This window comes from Nyctereutes procyonoides, unplaced genomic scaffold (assembly GCF_905146905.1).
Source record: "Nyctereutes procyonoides isolate TBG_1078 unplaced genomic scaffold, NYPRO_anot_genome, whole genome shotgun sequence".
Classification (NCBI taxonomy): domain Eukaryota; kingdom Metazoa; phylum Chordata; class Mammalia; order Carnivora; family Canidae; genus Nyctereutes; species Nyctereutes procyonoides.
Window position 1 is genome coordinate 45,733,899 of NW_026575046.1, and position 16,713 is coordinate 45,750,611.

At 38.2% G+C, this 16,713-nt stretch overlaps 1 non-coding gene across 1 annotated transcript; it reads right to left on the reverse strand.

Moving 5' to 3' along the window:
- Positions 1-428: 428 nt before the first annotated feature.
- Positions 429-535, reverse strand: LOC129510068 (U6 spliceosomal RNA). The gene has a single exon (XR_008664510.1). It is a non-coding gene; the product is annotated as a U6 spliceosomal RNA (small nuclear RNA).
- Between the last annotated feature and the right edge of the window lie 16,178 nt (positions 536-16,713).

A 16,713-nucleotide genomic window follows, 5' to 3' on the forward strand; every position in this document is an offset into this window, starting at 1 on the left:
AAAGCTTTTTCCCAACTGGATCCTTCATGATAATATTTCCCATTTGTTTTCTTTCCTTGGTATAGACTCTCCAGTATCTCCAAAGCATTTCTTGCATAATATTTTGAGCTTTTTACCATCCTGGGAATGTTTCCCAGATGGCTTTTAGTTTGTCAAGGTTCTTTTCAAAATATAATGTTCAGAACTGAATGTGAAATTCCAGGTAAAGATTGACCAGCCCAGAACACTTTGAGACTGTCATGTTCATTGTGTATGATGCTGAATTTCTTTGAATGGAATCAATGATTAAGTGGTAGATTTGCCATATTATTGATAGTATTGAGCTTGTAGTCAACTTAGTTGTAGTTGCTTTTATATTTAACTTCTTTTAAACCATGTCTCTCCAATTCTATGATGTTTAAAAACAAAAAACAAAACAAAACAAAAACAAAAACATGGAACGCTTCACAAATTTACGTGTCATTTTTGCACAGGGGCCATGCTAACCTTCTCTCTATCATTCCAATATCAGTATATGTGCTGTTGAAGTGAGCATGCTTACTTTTTTTATTATGAATATAGGAATTTTTTCCTGATCTCTGGTAAAGTTGATTTCATTATTTTGACTCATTCTTCTTACCTATTTCTTTTAAAATCAATTTGGATTTTGATATCCAACATTTCACTTACTTGTTGCATTCTCTGTCTACATATTTAATCAGAATGTTCTTTATTTCATTTAATGAAACTATTGAAGAAGATAAGCCAGTCAAAGCTCTGTAGGGCTAAAGAGAATGCACTGCACCACATCCAGGTGGATTTTGGTCAACATTATAGAGGTCTGGTCAGTTAAATGGCTATAAACCTTCCATATTATAATACCATCCAGCTCTTAATTCTTTACTATTTCATATACTCCATGCTTGTAAAATGATGAAGTGATCTCCTTCCCCTATGGTACAGGGAAAAGCATATGGTTGATTTAAATCTTTGTTCTTTCTGTTGGGTATCATGTGGAAAATTGCTTAAATTTACCCTTGATTTTCTCATATCCAAAAAAGACAACAATATTCCTCAACAATTCCTCATTGTTTACTGGGAAAATTAAGAATAGTGATAATTAGAATCAATTCTCCAAAAAATGCAGATATTGCTTATTTCAGTAACTGGACTGGAACATAGCTTATCTTTCCTTGTTGTATATGTTTTAAACACACAGAAGAAGAAAAGAGGCTCAGAGAAGTAAAGTAGCACTAAGATTCAAACTCATATTTGTTTTGCTTAAGAATACTTTATCATTCCACAATGCTACAGTACCTCACTGAGAATTAACTATATAAAGCATTTTGTATTATAAAATGCCAGATTGATATGAAATTTTTATTATTCTTTTTATTGGAGTTCAATTTGCCAACATACAGCATATCACCCAGTGCTCATCCCATCAAGTGCCCCCCCAGTGCCTGTCACCCCATCTCTGCAACCCCCACCCCACTTCCCCTTCCACTACCCCCTTGTTCGTTTCCCAGTTAGGAGTCTCTCATGTTCTGTCACCCTCACTGATATTTCCCACTCATTTTCTCTCCTTTCCCCTTTATTCCCTTTCACTGTTTTTTATATTCCTCAAATGAATGAGACCACATAATGTTTGTACTTTTCTGATTGACTTATTTCACTCAGCATAATACCCTCCTGGTCCATCCACGTCGAAGCAAATGGTGGGTATTTGTCATTTCTAATGGCTGAGTAATATTCCATTGTATACATAGACCACAGCTTCTTTATCCACTCATCTGTCGATGGACACCGAGGCTCCTTCCACAGTTTGGCTATTGTGGACATTGCTGCTAGAAACATCGGGATGCAGGTGTCCCGGCATTTCACTGCATCTGTATCTTTGGGGTAAATCCCCAGCAGTGCAATTGCTGGGTCATAGAGCAGATATATTTTTATTTTTTTATTTTATTTTTTTTAAATTTTTACTTATTTATGATAGTCACACACACAGAGAGAGAGAGAGAGAGAGAGGCAGAGACATAGGCAGAGGGAGAAGCAGGCTCCATGCACCGGGAGCCCGACGTGGAATTCGATCCCGGGTCTCCAGGATCGCGCCCTGGGCCAAAGGCAGGCGCCAAACCGCTGCGCCACCCAGGGATCCCAAGCAGATATATTTTTAACTCTTTGAGGAACCTCCCCATAGTTTTCCAGAGTGGCTGGACCAGTTCACATTCCCACCAACACTGCAAGAGGGTTCCCCTTTCTCCATATCCTCTCCAACATGTGTTGTTTCCTGTCTTGTTAATTTTCCCCATTTTCACTAGTGTGAGGTGGTATCTCATTGTGGTTTTGATTTGTATTTCCCTGATGGCAAGGGATGTGCAGCATTTTCTCATGTGCTTGTCGGCCATGTCTATGTCTTCCTCTGTGAAATTTCTGTTCATGTATTTTGCTCAATTCATGATTGGATTGTTTGTTTCTTTGCTGTTGAGTCTAATAAGTTCTTTATAGATCTTGGAAACTAGCCCTTTATCTGATAGGTCATTTGCAAATATCTTCTCCCATTCTGTAGCTTGTCTTTTAGTTTTGTTGACTGTTTCTTTTGCTGTGCAGAAGCTTTTTATCTTGACTAAGTCCCAATAATTCATTTTTGCTTTTGTTTCCCTTGCCTTCGTGGATGTATCTTGCAAGAAGTTGCTGTGGCCAAGTTCAAAAAGGGTGTTGCCCTTGTTCTCCTCTAGGATTTTGATGGATTCTTGTCTCACATTTAGATCTTTCATCCATTTTGTGTTTATCTTTGTGTATGGTGTAAGAGGATGGTCTACTTTCATTCTTCTACACCTGGCTGTCCAATTTTCCCAGCGCCATTTATTGAAGAGGCTGTCCTTTTTCCAGTGGATAGTCTTTCCTGCTTTGTCGAATATTAGTTGACCATGGAGTTGCGGGCCCATTTCTGAAGTCTGTATTCTGTTCCATTGATCTATGTGTCTGTTTTTGATCCAGTGCCACACTGTCTTGATGGTCACAGCTTTGTAGTACAACCTGAAATCTGGCATTGTGATGCCCCCAGCTCTGGTTTTCTTTTTTAATATTCCCCTGGCTTTTCAGGGTCTTTTCTGATTCCACAGAAATCTTAAGATGGTTTGTTCCAACTCTCTGAAGAAAGTCCATGGTATTTTGATAGGGATTGCATTAAATGTGTAAGTTGCCCTGGGTAGCATTGACATTTTCACAATACTAATTCTTCCAATCCATGAGCATGGAAATTTTTCCATCTCTTGGTGTCTTCCTCAATGTCTTTCAGAAGTGTGTGTAGTTTTTAGGGTATAGATCCTTTACCTCTTTGGTTAGGTTTATTCCCAGGTATCTTATTGTTTTGGGTGCAATTGTAAATGGGATTGACTCCTTAATTTCTCTTTCTTCAGTCTCATTGTTAGTGTATAGAAATGCCACTGATTTCTGGGCATTGATTTTGTATCCTGCCACACTGCTGAATGCTGTATGAGTTCTAGCAGTCTTGGGGTGGAGTCTTCGGGTTTTCTAAGTACAGTATCATGTCATCTGCAAAGAGGGAGAGTTTGACTTCTTCTTTGCCAATTTGAAAGCCTTTTATTTCTTTTTGTTGCCTGATTGCTGAGGCGAGGACTTCTAGTACTATGTTGAATAGCAGTGGTGAGAGTGGACATCCCTGTCGTGTTCCTGATCTTAGAGGAAAAGCTCCCAGTGTTTCCCTATTGAGAATGATATTTCCTGTGGGATTTTCATAGATGGCTTTTAAGATGCTGAGGAATGTTCCCTCTATCCCTACACTCTGAAGAGTTTTGATCAGGAATGGATGCTGTATTTTGTCAAATGCTTTCTCTGCATCTATTGAGATGGTCATATGGTTCTTGGTTTTCCTCTTGATATGATCTACCACGTTGATTGCTTTATGAGTGGTGAATCAGCCTTGCATCCCGGGGATAAGTCCCACTTGGTCATGGTGAATAGTCTTCTTAATGTACTGTTGGATGGCTAGTATCTTGTTTAGAATTTTTGCATCTGTGTTCATCAGGGATATTGGTCTATAATTCTCCTTTTTGGTGGGGTCTTTGCCTGGTTTTGGAAATAAGGTGATGCTGGCCTCATAGAACGAGTTTGGGAGTATTCCACCCCTTTCTATCTTTTGGAACAGTTTTAGTAGAATAGGTATTGTTTCTTCTTTAAACGTTTGATAGAATTCCCCTGGGAAGCCATCTGGCCCTAGACTTTTGAGTCTTGGGAGGTTTTTGATGACTGCTTCAATTTCCTCCCTGGTTATTGGCCTGTTCAGGTTTTCTATTTCTTCTTGCTCCAGTTTGGTAGTTTGTGGTTTTCCAGGAACGCATCCATTTCTTCTAGATTGCCTAATTTATTGGCGTATAGCTGCTTATCATATGTTTTTAAAATCGTTTGTATTTCCTTGGTATTGGTGGTGATCTCTCCTTTTTCATTTTGTGATTTTATTAATTAGAGTCTTTTCTCTTTTGTTTTTAATAAGGCTGGATTATGGCTTATCTAACTTATTAATTCTTTCAAAGAACCAACACCTGGTTTTGTTGATCTGTTCCACAGTTCTTCTGGTCTCTATTTCATTGAGTTCTGCTCGAATCTTTATTATCTCCCTTCTTCTGCTTGGTGTAGGTTTTATTTGCTGTTCTTTCTCAGGTTCCTTTAGGTGCAAGGTTAGCTTTTTTATTTGAGTTTTTTCCAATTTTTTGAGGGATGCTTGTATTGCGATGTATTTCCCCCTCAGGACTGCTTTTGCTGTATCCCAAAGATTTTGAATGGTTGTATCTTCATTCTCATTACTTTCCATGAATCTTTTTAGTTCTTCTCTAATTTCCTGGTTGACCCTTTCATCTTTTAGCATGTTGCTCTTTAACTTCCACGTGTTTGAATTTTTTCCAAATTTCTTCTTATGATTGAGTTCTTAGTTTCAAAGCATTGTGGTCTGAAAATATGCAGGGTACAATCCCAATCTTTTGGTATAGTTAAGACCTGATTTGTGACCCCGTATGTGGTCTATCCTTGAGAAAGTTCCATGTGCACTTGAGAAGAATGTGTATTCAGTTTCGTTTGGATGTAAAGTTTTGTAAATATGTGTGAAATCCATCTGGTCCAGTGTATTATTTAAAGCTCTTGTTTCTTTGGAGATGTTGTGCTAAGAATATCAGTCATTTGCAGAATGTGCCATGTTTAAGTCTCCCATTATTAGTGTATTATCTATGTATGTCTTAACTTTGGTTATTAATTGATATACTTTGCAGCCTACATATTAGGGGCATAAATATTCATGATTGTTAGGTCTTCTTGTTAGATAGACCCTTTAAGTATGATATAGTGCCCCTTTTCATCTCTTACTACATTCTTTGGGATAAACTTTAATTTATCTGATATGAGTATTGCTACCTCTGCTGTCTTTTGAGGACCATTTGAATGGTACATGGTCTCTTTCATTTTCAGGCTGTAGGTGTCCTTAGATCTAAAATGAGTCTCTTGTAGACAGCGAATAGATGGGTCTTGCTTTTTTCTCCAGTCTGAAATTCTGAGTCTTTTGATGGGATAAGTAAGTCCATTCACGTTCAGAGGTACTATGGAAAGATATGAATTTAGTGTCATCGTAATACCTATTCATTCCCTGTTTGTGGATTATTTCTTTGGGCATCTTTCTTTCTTTCTTTCTTTCTTCCTTCCTTCCTTCCTTCCTTCCTTCCTTCCTTCCTTCCTTTCTTTAAAATTTTTATTTATTTATGACAGACACACACAGAAAGAGGCAGAGACACAGGCAGAGGGAGAAGTAGGCTCCATGCAGGGAGTCTGACATAGGACTTGATTCCGGGACTCCAGGATCACACCCTGGACTGAAGGTGGCACTAAACTGCTGGGCCACCAGGGCTTCTTCTTTCTTTTACAGGGTCCCCCTTAATTATTTTTGGAGAGCTGGTTTGGTGGTCACATATTCTTTCAGCTTCTGCCTATCTTGGAAGCTCTTTATCACTCCTTCTATTCTGAATGAGAGCTTTGCTGGTTAAAGTATTCTTGGCTGCATGTTCTTTTCATTTAGGACCCTGAATATATCCTGCCAGCCCTTTCTGGCCTGCCAGGTCTCTGTGGAGAGGTCTGCTGTTAATCTGATATTTCTCCCCATATAAGTTAGAAATCTTGTCTCTCACCGCTTTAAGGATTTTCTCTTTATCTGTAGAATTTGCAAGGTTCACTATTAAATGTCGAGGTTTATATTGACTTTAGTGGGGGATCTCTCTATCTCCTGGACCTGAATGCCTGTTCCCCCTCCCCCCCAAATTAAGGAAGTTCTCAGCCGTGATTTGTTCAAATACACTTTCTGGTCCTGTGTCCCTTTTGGCACCCTCTGGAACCCCAATTAAACCTAGATTTTTCCTTCTGAGGCTGTCATTTATTTCCCTTAACATTTCCTCATGGTCTTTTAATTGTTTTTCTCTTTTTTCTTCAGCTTCCTTCCTTGCCATCAACTTATCTTGTATGTCACTCACTCTTTCTTCCTCCCCATTAACCCTCGTCGTTAGGACATCCAGTTTGGATTGCATCTCATTTAATTGACTTTTAATTTCGGCCTGATTAGATCTAGATTCTGCAATCATGAAATTTCTTGAATCCTTTATGCTTTATAGAGCCACCAGTAGCTTTATAATTGTGCTTCTGAATTGGCTTTCTGACTTTGAATTGTAATCCAAATTCTGTAACTCTGTGGCAGAGAGTACTGTTTCTGATTATTCTGTTGTGAGTTCTGCTTTCTAGTCATTTTGCTCATGCAGAGTGGCTAAAAAGGAGTTGTATTAGAAAAAGAAAGAAAAAACAAAAATCAAAAACAAAAACTAGAAGTGGTTTCCTCTGGTTATATATACTGTATATCCCTTGACTTCCCATGGAGCTTTCCCATGCTGCTTGGCCAGAACTTGCTCTTCCCCTGTCCTTCCAGTTATCTTCTGGGGGAGAGGCCTGCTGTGCGGACTCTCAGGTGTGTGCACCTGAGGGCGCTGCCCCGCCCCTTGCCGGATGCATGGCTCAATGGGAGTGTTTATCCTGTGATACCACTGTTTCCTGGAGCCTGCTCCGTCCCAGGCACGGGGTGACACCAGGAGGAACAGCAACAGTGATGGCGGCCAGCCTCCCCAGCCCTGTAGTCAGCTCCGAAAGTAACTATGGTAGCTCCCAGTCCGCGCTGGCCTGGATGCACCTGGAGGCGGGGGCCACTGATCTGCACAGCTCGGGGGTGCCCAGCGGCAGGAGCATCCTCACTGTCCTGTGCCGTCCCCACCTCTTCCTGTCCTGGGGGGAGCGCAGGATCCTGAATTGTGTACCCCGGCGCCCTGGGATCTGGGACTTGTGTGGCTGGAATCGTGCTCCCCGACCGGGCTCCCAAAGGCAGTGGGGCGCAGCACCCTCCCCCTGAAGCCCCCGCCTGAGCTTCTCCCGAGGCCCCGCCGGGTGGGCGCTCCAGCCCTTTACCGAGCTTGCCCCACAGTCTGTGGTGCGCTCTCTCCCAGGCGCATCTCCTCTGTTAGTGACCCCGAGGAACCTGGAGGCTCCACTTCTCCTCCTGTGGTTCTGCCTGGCTTCCATGTTGAGTGCCTTTCCCTCCGGGAAGAATCTGGTGCGGGTTTTTAAAGTTCCTGCTTTTCCCAGACTGGGTTTTCCAGTCCCAGAGGCTCTAGCTACCCGGTTAGCTGGCTTCTCGCGGCGCCCCTCCCCCACTTGATTCTTTTTTATTTTTATTTTTTCCGCCTTCCTACTTTGTTAGAAGTGCTAACAAAGTGCTAATTTGAAAGTTATCTAGGTAAGTTGGTGTGGACAGGTAACTTGGGGACCCTACTCCTCTGCCATCTTGCCCCACCCCCCCTTAAAATCAGTATTTATGGACTCTATTTTACATATGAAGAAATCAAGTATTGAGCAATGGTGGATTAGGTAGTTCAAGCTGATATTCCTGCTTAAGACAATTTTTTAAATTCTGGAAAAAATATGCAAAATATCTTCTTCTAAAAGAATTCCAGAGCAAGCATGTTACTAATAAACAGGAAAACAGTCTCACAAATATAAAAGCCAAACTTAATATTTTCAGCAAAGAACTATTAGTCATTAAATCTAGTTTCCCAGATTTAGCAAATAACTAGAGATTTTAGAATTAATAAACTCGTTGGTTGGATTCAATAGTTTATTAAATAGATCTGAAGAAAGAATACATAAACTAGAAGAGAGATCAAAAGAGAGTATTCAGGAGTATCATAGGGAGAAAAATGTATATGAAACAACAAAGCAGGTAGGATCCCAGAGGATACAATTGGGAGGTCTAACATATCTGTAACCAGAGAATTAACAGGAGAAAAGAGAATATGGAAGAAGGGATGATGAGTGAAAGTGGCTCAAAATAGATGAAAATATTGACCTACTGATTTGAGATAACCTAATAAATCCCAAGTGTTATATAAAAATAAACCTATACCTAGAAACATAATATTGAAAAATTTTAAAAGGATATATTTTTAAAGCTAAAGGAAAATGCAGATACCCTTCAAAGTAACGGTAAGAATGACAGCTGACTTTCCACCTTGATAGTGAAAGCCAGCAGACAGTGGAATGACAGGGTTTTATTTGATTTAAGAAAACAATTGTCAGCAAAAAAATATTCTTCAATAATAAAGGTGACAGAAGAATTCTGAGAACACAGCTGTTTGTTTTTTAGTAGTCTCTGTGAATCGCCCTATAAAAAATACTCAGGCAACCAACATTGAAAAACTAAGAGACCAAGAATAATATCTATAACAAAAATAGAGATTAAGATATGTCTACCCATCCAAACAAAGTGATTTGGATGAATCATTGGACAGCAGCTACTGGACATGTATGGTGTGAGCATGTATGTGAGAAGCAGAGAGAAGCAACAGGGTATTTATTGTCCTGAAATAAGAACCACAAAATGCTTGACAGTTATTCTCTGAAAAGTGTAAGAGTCCAAACTGAGATTGAGATGCCAAAACTGGGAGGAATTTTTTACATTGCAATTTACAATGGAGGGGGATGGGATCCATAAGAAGGTGTGAATGGCTGAAGCAGCCAGGGCCTTATGAATTTTCAAAACTAAACCACTCAAGTTTTCATCCAGGATGAAACCCTCTATTGTAGGAAAAAGGTTGGGAAAGAGTTAAAGTTGAGTAGGACAGAGGCAAAAGTGACAATGAAAAGAGAAGAGCTAGATAAAAGTGAAGAAGGGGAAAAATGCCAGGAGATCTCCTAAAATATGAGGTCATATTTTTTAACACTTTACAATAGAAGGAGAAACTCTTGAGTAACAAAATGAGGGAAACTATTCACTCTAGTTCCTGAAAGTACAAGAGCACTAATTTGATGTGCAAAGAAAATAAACCAAAAAGAACCTTGTTCATTATCCATTGGAAGATATGATGAGAAAAAAAAAATGAGGAGCAGAATAACATCCATACAGACAATGAAACTAGACTGGAAACAAAAAAATAAAGATTCTAACCCAGTTAAAGACTGCAAAATAATATATCAAGACAAGTTAAAACAAATTAAGATAACTGACAAAGATAAAAAAATAGCATATATCAGAAATTGAAAAACTCAGAAATAAAGTGAGAATTCAAGAAAGAAAGAGAAAAAAAGAAAACAAATTTATCTCAGAAATGAAGATTAAACTAGAAGAAACATAGGAATAAAAATAATGACTTAAGAGAAATAGAAAGTGAAAGAAAAAACTGAAGTTAAGACTAAAATTAGCTGAAAAAAAATAAAGAAAATAAGCAAAGATATCTGAATACATAGCTGATTTCACTAAAGAAAATAAAATCAAAGCAATCAGGAAAAATATTGAAATATAATTCAAGACAACTTTGTGGAATTTGGAAAAAAATAAGACATGAAAGCACATATTGAAAGGACTCACATCTTGGCTCCAAAAATCAACTTGGAACAACTAACACCAAATATATTATAGAAAAAGCAATAAAACTTTATATAAATGGAAAAAAATCATTTGGATATCCACACAAAATTACCACGTAATGTTTAAAGAAAAAAAATCATATAGCCATCTAATTTTATAATAGCTATACTTTATGCCAAAAGACAATGATATTTAAAATTCCCATGGAGGGAAATGTGAGCTGATTATTTAGTCATTCACACTCTCTTTCAAGAATAAAGGCCTAAATAAACCTTAAGAATATTATTTTCATTAGAATTTTTGGAAGAAAGTATTAGATGAAAGGCTTCAGACACCTAAAGTGAGTTGTCTAACATAATGTAAGAGTCATTGACATAATATAGTTACATTTGGCAACTATTTTCATCAGATAAAACAGGCAACCAGATATTATGTGTCTTCTGAGGAAAATATTCAATACCATATCTGAATAGTTGCCAAATAACTGAATCTGTCTGCAATAAATCCATTAGCTACCAATTTGTGAGAAATAGAGGAGAGAGGGACTTGTTAAGTGACACTCCAGGGATGCTATCAGAAAAACTAAGTTTATGGCGAAATTCTACAGGATAAATCAGGATAGCTTCAAAAGTTAAAATGTAGTAAAGAGAAGACATAGAGAGAAACAATAGATTAAAATAATTAAAAATCTTATCAAGGAGTTACCATGTATATAAACTTTATTAGGATTCCAATTCAAAGAAACAAACAGGAAAAAAAAATTAAATACGGTCATTTTCAGGCCACAAAAAAAAAAAAAAAAAACAGAATTTGCTACCAGTGGATCTGTAATAAAAGGAATACTAAAGGAGTCTCTTAAGAAAAAAGGAAAGAAGTGCAGGAAGAAACATGGAACAATTAAGATGGTAAATATGAGAAATAATGTAAATGAAATGACTAAGCAAAGTAAAATTAACATATTTGATACATACAAAAATCAATTGCATTTCTAAGTTCAAGTGGCAGTTTGAAAACAAGCTTCATAAAGAGATATCATTCACAATAGATTAAAAAAATCAAATTCCTAGGAATGAATCTAACAAAATATGTGAAAAACTTCCTAATAGAATATTATAACATTTAATGATAGAAATCTTAAAAGTCCTAAACAGAGATATATCTTAATTATAAATTAGAAGACTCATTATTGCAAAAGTGTTTAATTCCCTCCAGATTGATTCTGCCTTCAAAAAATCCTAAAATTTTTCCTGTGGAATTTCCAATATAATTTTAAAATGTAAATAGAAATGCAAACATGCAAGAATAGCAAAGACAATTTAAATAGGGAGAACAAGGTGAGGAGACTTGCTATATTGGATATCAAGATTTATTATAATGTTATAATAATTAAGGTAATATTTTATAAATATCAGTTTAGACAAATAAATACTAATGCATAACAGAAGCAGATCTAACACAATAAAGTGATATTTGATTTATCTTAAAAATGTCACTGTGGAGAAAGGATGGTCTTTTCAATAAATAGTACTGGGATAATTAGGTATGCCTATGGGAAAATATAAATTTGACTCCAATCTTAACACCATCAATCAAAAAAAATCAATTCTAGGTGTATTATAGACCTAAATATGAAAAGCAAACAATAATATTTTAGATTACAATAGAGAGGATTATCTTTAGTTTGAGATAAAAGTTTTAGATATTACATAAAAAGCATTAAGCTGATAAATTTGACCACATTCAAGTTAAGAACTTCATTTTTTTTCAAGATGTATTAATAAGCAAATAAAAAAGCATACCACAGAGGGTGAAAAGATATTAGCAAAACATATAACCTAAAAGGAATTCATATTCAGAAGATGTAAAGAATTTTCATAAATTGATAAAGATAATATAGACAATCCAGCAGAAATATAGGCAAAGACCTGAAGGTTTAGACCTGAAGGTCTAAACAAAAGTTTTAAAAAAAGGAAAATGGAGCAGAGACACTAAAGGTCCTTCAAAAGGGAGAAAATCCGGGGCATCTGGATCATTCAGTCAGTTGAAATCAAATTCTTGTTTGTGGGAATGAGCCCCACATCAGGTTCTACACTAGGCATGGAGCCTACTTAAGATTATCCCTCTCCCTCTTCCTCTACCTTTCCCCTACTCCCTTGTGCACATGTTCTCTTGCTCTCTCACTCTCTCTCTCTCAAAAAAGAGAGAAAATCCAAATAATCCATAAACATTAAGAAAGGTACACAAGGATCAAGAAAAGGCAAGATAAAATCAAATGAAATATTATCACACATCTAGTCAAGTAGCTGAAAGCTAAAACAATGGACAATATAATGTATTGGTGAGGATGGAAAATGATGGGAATTCTCATATACCATTGATAGATTTATAAATTGGTACACTTTGGAAACACTTTTGGATTATCTATTAAATTTGAAGATAATCCATGCCTTGTGACCCAGCAATTACAGGATTCATGCACATGTGCCACAGAAGACAAAGGCAAGAAAGTTCACAGCAGCATTAGCTGTCATGACCCCAAACTGGGACTAACCTAACTGTCCATCACAAGTATACCATGACAATATACCATGTAAAATACGGTATATTCATGCAATAGAACACTACACAGTGACAAACATGAGTGAATTACAGCTACATACAATAAAGTGGTTGAACTGCTCAAACATAACACTGAAGAAAATAAGCCATGCACAAAGAATACATACTACAGATTTCCATTTAAACAACATTCAAACCAGGGAAAAAACCCTACAGTATTTAAGGGTATTTACATGGTGGACTTGAAGAAATGCAAAGAAGTTATCACTATATGATTCAAGTTATAGTTACATTTAGGTGAAGGGGATGAAATGTGATAAGAAAAGGGCACAGAGAGGGCCTCCAAGGTCCATATAAAGTTCTGTATTGTGCCATGATTTATGTGATCTAGGTGTACACATTTCATAAGAATTCATTAAATTGTATTTTATGTTTATACATTTTTCTGTCTGTTTTAAAAGAGGTTTTAAATGAAGATAGAAAACCAAGCCTCAGAGATTTTAACTGAGTTTTCCAAGGTGGGATACCCATCAACTTAAGACAGCCCTGGTCTCTCTGATTCCCAAACTTGTGGTTGTGCTTTCAGGCACTATTATACATTAGTTACCGTCCAATGGAGTACATTATTTACATCTGCAATATAAGAAATAAATAAACAGTGACATAAAAGAGGTAAAAGAGAATCAAACCAAGGAAAAGATCATGTTAGCTACTGGAGCAAGCTTTAAAGAAGTGATATAACCTATAATAAACCCAAAAGACCATGGCTTTTGAGATTCTAAAATCCTTCAGGTCTAGGGATGGGCCCAGTGGTTGAGTGTCTACCTTCAACTTGGGGCATGATTCTGGGGTTCTGGGATATAGTGCCACATTGGGCTCCCTGCAGGGAGCCTGCTTCTCCCTCTGCGTGTATCTCTGCCTCTCTGTGTGTGAATCTCATGAATAAATAAATAAAATCTTTAAATAAAATAAAATCTTCCAGGTCTAGATAGATGTAGTCCTCCTGACCTAGAAGGACAGATATGGTGCCAATGCTGCATCTGGTAACCAGGACACACAGAGAGGCAAATGGTGTGTCTCTGCACATGTGCCCCATTCCTCTCTGGAATGGAGAGGCCTCCATTCTGGAACAAGAGGCCTGAGGAAGATTCATCTCAGATCTGAGTGCCCAACTTCTTCAAAGACAGGAAATCATAGCGGCTAGGAGTAAACTTGGAGGGATGCACACTCATACAATTATTCTCTTTAAACCACAGCTTAATGAGTTTAATGAATGAGTCTGTAAGGATTAAATTTCTCCTGCAATGTATGGGAGCAAGAAAGAAAATACATGCAAATAACCATGCCTAGAGAACTGATCAAACCCTGTGGGACTAGAGGGAGGAGACTGGAAGCTTGATTCCATCTAAAAATGTCCTTATCCCAGCTCCCATTCCACATCCTACTCAGCTTGATACCCCACCCTAAACCTCATGTTTTTTCACAGGAGCCCAAGCTTTGCATCTTCCATCTGGCACACAGAGAAGTGACTCATAGCAATAAATACCAAGAAGAAAGGAGCTTTCATGAATAAAAAAGGAGGAGTGGGACTGGCATGAAGCTCTAAACTCACCTTCCTACAAAGTAAATAAATAAAGCAATGCCAACCACTGAAAAGTGTCTCATGCCTCAATGTCTTCATGGCATCTGACAGCACGACAAGGCAGAGTCATTCACTAGTTCCTGTCTTTCTGGGCAGGCAGAGACTTGGTGTAACTTTCAGAAACTTTCTCAATGTGCCCCAAACCTGGCAAGTTGGCCTAACTCCTGTGATAAGGAACACTATTTGGAAGTTGCACAATGCAGCTGAGGTGGAGGGTTCCATCTTGATTTTCCGCTAGTCATCAGATCTCTGTGCACTTCTGGGTCTGCTTATATCTTGAGTAGCTCTGCAGTTCTTTTAAATTTATAGAGCCTTTAAGAAGAGACAGTTCTAGTAGATTTTCTGACAGGTCATGCAGACATGACCTAGACCCAGTGCCCACTCTCAGGAAGCAGTCTAGCAGGAGAGATGCCCACACTGATACATGAATGCCACTTAAAGGAATCAGTATTACAACAGAGGAAGATTAAAAGGTACTAGGGGGATGGATAAATTCTACCTGGGAGACCAGGGGAGGTATCCTAGAAGAGATGTTTTCTGAAGTAGATTTTGAGGGATGATTTTGTATCAACAAAGAACATAGGAAGGGTCAACCAGACAGACGCATAGAATATGTGAAGACAAGGAATACTAATATTAATCCTAATTCTAATCCCAATTCCAATTGGTATTTCTAATCCTAATATTCCATTTCTTGAGCATTTACTCTGAATGAGATGCTGTACCGAGTTTTTACCTTAATTGTTTCATTTAAATCCTACAAATACTTTACAAAATAGAAATTATTATTATCATCCTCATTTATAGATAAGGGTTTATGACTGGAGAATTTATACCGCTGGTACTTGAGGGAACCTAGATAGTGAAACCCATGTTTGGCCACTAAGTTAACCCTTCCTTTGGGATGTAAGCATCCCAGCCAAGTATGTATTAAAATTCATAAGAAAGATAATCCAAAATTGTAGAGTCTTTCTGTTTCTGTGTGAATGGCTCTTTAAATGGGCATCTGTATTTGTGAAGAAATTCTTCCTTACAGGGAAGAACCAAAGACAGACATTATAAAATCATACTGGTCATGGATAGAGCAAACAGAGATAAGTTTATGCAATCCTAGAAAATTAGACCTCGCAGGGTCAGATCAGTGGCAGCTGAAATGCTACTTAACAAAGCAGGTAGGAATCTTCTTTAGCTTTTGCATATAACTACAAATAACTCAAAAAATGATTTGGGGAAACTCCTAGATAAAAAGCAATATGTTTGGGATATAAAGCTGGCATTAAGAACAACCATTTCTACCTTGGCCCTGGGTAGCCTGATCCCTACCTACCTGTCATAGGGCCATGAAAAAGTAAGACTGAGAAAGGCAGGCTTCAGAGAATTCCAGAGGATAAGGCTGTGTCTTCAATGTAGGATACTTATGCACAATCACTTGTTAACTCTTAATAGCTATAACAATAGCAGTAATAATACCAGCCATCACTTATTGGGAGCCAACAACATACTGAGCATGGCCTGCCTTGTTCACTGACCCTCTCACCAATCCTACGGGGTTGTTTACAAGGTCCCACAGTCCATATAAGTGGAGAAAAGGGGGCTTGAGCTTTGGGCTCCTGGACTCTGCATCCTACTCTTTTCACCTCAGTGTTACAACAAAGTGTGAGAACATAAAGTGTGTCCTGGAAATTATCACCAGCCTTGATCAGCAGGGATTCCAGGAAGCGGAGTTGGGAGCAAACAGACCTTACACAGATGCTAATCACATATGTCACTTTGTGGGTGTCAGCACAGGGAGTGTTTACTCTGCAGTCCATGGGGGAATTTGAATGGAATTCCTCATAGGATCCCCAACCCGTCTCCAAAGCATCTTGGAACAATAAGAAACTCTCCAGAGTGCTCTGCATGTCCAAGATATTACAAAGATATAGGCTAATTTAATCACACAAAGGTCTCTCTCGACTGCAGCAGGGAGATGCTCACAAGTTTGTCATTAGGCAGGAAGCAGCCAGATTTGTTCATGAAACTCTGTTTTTGTAACAAAGGTTGGCAAAAAGAGAGGATCCACCTCTGGATTCCTAATACAGAGATATTGACTTAACCCCAGGGGATGTTTTGAAGGAAGGAGAGCTCGGTTCCTCTGGCCCAGTCCCTGGATCCATTTCCAGAAGGGAAATATGTGAAGACAAAGCCAAATGGTTCTCAGAGGAGACTCTGACTCCCTTGGACCTTGCATTAGGATGAATGGAAAGATCTCTGCAGGGTAACTTCCTGCTGCCCCCAAAGATTGTGGAAACAAGTTGTGACCCTTGAAGTCCCTTGAAGAATCTCTTGAACTTCTATGGTCCTGACTAAGTTCCCGTTCTCTGCATACCCATAAGTTACCCATGGTAGAGTTACCCATGCTTATCTCTATCATAGCATGTTTGTATCAATCAGCAGCTCAGGCCATTAGCCAAAATACTTGTACCATGAAATGTAAACGCACCTGAGTAGGGCTTCACTTCCATACATAAGGTTGGGCACATAAGTTTAATTTCAAGTGGAAAGGGGGAAGTCCATTCTCCAAAGGTACTAA